A 2,577-nucleotide genomic window follows, 5' to 3' on the forward strand; every position below is an offset into this window, starting at 1 on the left:
AAGGATAAAATCACCAGGCTTATTTTTAAAAGCCACATATTACAAAAAGCAGAAAGAATTTGTAGTTTTTTCTTCAATATACTATATGTATGAATGGATGCACAGAGTTTTATAGACTCAAACTCCTGATGATGAAATACAGTGTTTACTAAAGATTTTTTCCTTGTTAATAAATGTTTCTATGATACACATTTGATAATACTTCTTTGTTTCATTTTAAATTATTTTTCTTTCAAGAAAGTACATGCAAAATAAACTTGCCATTTTTACAAGAGCTGTTCTCTTACTAATACTCTAATAGTTGCTGCCAAATATTTCTAAAATAGTTTAAAATAAATTTCATTATTCACCATTTGTTTCTTTTCCAATTTTTTAAAACATAGATTTAACTGTAGATAAGGGAAACTTCTCTGAAATGCCAGACTTTGTTGCACAAATATAAATTATGAAATACACAGCTGTATCTAACAAATGAAAACTACTAATTTGTGACACTGATAAAAGCACATTGCTATTATCAAAGAAACTATAACATTCTGTGGATTCAATACTTACCTTCCCTTTTTATGAGTATTTTAGAGCTAGTAGGAAGAACTATGTTTTTAAAATGTGTAGCTTAAACTATTTTGGGTATAAAGTATTTCCATGTGAATTAATAACAATTAATTTTATTCCTAGAAAAATTAGAACATGTATTGACTTTAAAGCTTTTGAATATTCATGAAACATTTCTTAAGAACCTATCATTGTTTAATACATTGAGTTGCTTACTATATTGTGGTAGTTTTAAAACTTGAAATATTTTAGGCTGAGTGCAGTGGCCCATGCCTGTAATCCCAGCTCTTTGGGATGCTGAGATGGTTGGATCACTTGAGGTCAGGAGTTAGAGACCAGCCTGACCAACTTGGTGAAACCTTGTCTCTACTAAAAATACAAAAATTAGCAGGGTATGGTGACTCCGTTCTGTAATCCCAGCTACTGGGGAGGCTGAAGCATGAGAATCACTTGAGTCCAGGGGATGGAGGTTACAGCGAGCTGAGATCATGCCATTGCACTCCAGCCTGGGCAACACAGCAAGACTCTGTCTCAAAAATAAAATAAAATAAAAAGAAAGAAAATTTTTTTAGAAAAGACTTCCTAACCTGGTATGCCTTGTAATCTGTTCCTCAGTGTGACAGTGAGCATTGTGTGTGAGCACACTGACAGTGTGACAGTTTCAAATAAGAGTGCCCCAGGGGCAAATAAATGTGGTCATGTTGGGTTTCTCTGTGTGGAATTTTTCAGACTCTAATATGTGTTGTGAATCTTGAAGGGGAGTTGTGGGTAAATGTTTCACAATTCCGTTTAACCACAGGGCTTATTTTGGGGAGAAAGAAGGGGGTACACAGCACCTATTAACATAAGCATGTATTAATGCACATTTTAAAATCTACTCTGTATCCCTGCACCTTTACTTTTGCACCTGCCAGCTGCTTGTGCTGTTGGCATCTATCACTTTGCTCCTCACTTTTACACTTCTTGCACCATCTAGGTGTTCTCTTCTTGGCCCATCTGCACAGCAACCACAACTGGTCCATGCCTGTTTTTTTTCTATTACCTGTGCTTGGATCTCATCACCATTCTACCTGTCTCAGATCCAAGGTAATCTCTTTTATCTGACAGAAACATTTCCTCCATCTCAATCTTGCTTTTTTTGTTCTATGTGGAAGTAGAGGGACAGTTTTTAGTCCTCAGAAGAATTGGTTTGATGTAGCTCTTTAAATTTTAAAATTCATTAACTTTGGGTAGAATCAATAGTGTTGTTTCAGGTTACTACACAGGCTTCTCTTTCTCAGAGACCATAGGCAGCTCTCCTCAATCCAGAAGACTGAGTCTTATGGCTTTAAACGCCTCTTCAGACTGTGTTTTCAACCACCAGTTTTCCCCATGAAGAAGATGTTTTGCTGTATCTGGCTCATTGTGCCAAACTTATTCCCCACTTATGCTGATTTTTTTCTCAAGGGAACCCTGCTCTCTCTATGCCCATTATTTGGCTTCAATTACATTTTACCACGTTCTCACACTGCAGTCTATCACATCTGTATGTAACTAAAACCCAAATATGAACAGAGTTCAAATTCTTTTCTATGAGGTTTCTCAGCCTCTTGTAGTCAAGGTATGTAGCTCACTGCTATTGGGATATCACCTATTTCCATTTGCTAAAATTTTCAGCTTCACCTCTAGCATGGTTAGGATGGTTCTTCTAATAAATTATTCTGTGAAACAAAGATATCCAACTAGAACTTATGAGTAATTTACTAATGAGTAACCTGTCATAATCTGGATTATATTTCTGGGTGAGAACGGAATTTTTCATATATTGGTGAATGATTAGAAAGTTCCAAATTTTGTAGTTTTTTTTTCTAGGAAGTTTGAAATATATGTTTTTTCAGAGATAAAATAATGTATTTCTGTTTACAACAACCAAATATGAAATCATGAGTATTTGCAATGGTGCCTAAGTAAAATTGACAATATCAACAAACCTCTGCTTATGGAAGTCTAATTTGTTTTTTATCATTAAACTGAGTGCTTTTT

Source organism: Colobus angolensis, unplaced genomic scaffold (assembly GCF_000951035.1).
Source record: "Colobus angolensis palliatus isolate OR3802 unplaced genomic scaffold, Cang.pa_1.0 Scaffold153, whole genome shotgun sequence".
Classification (NCBI taxonomy): Eukaryota; Metazoa; Chordata; class Mammalia; order Primates; family Cercopithecidae; genus Colobus; species Colobus angolensis.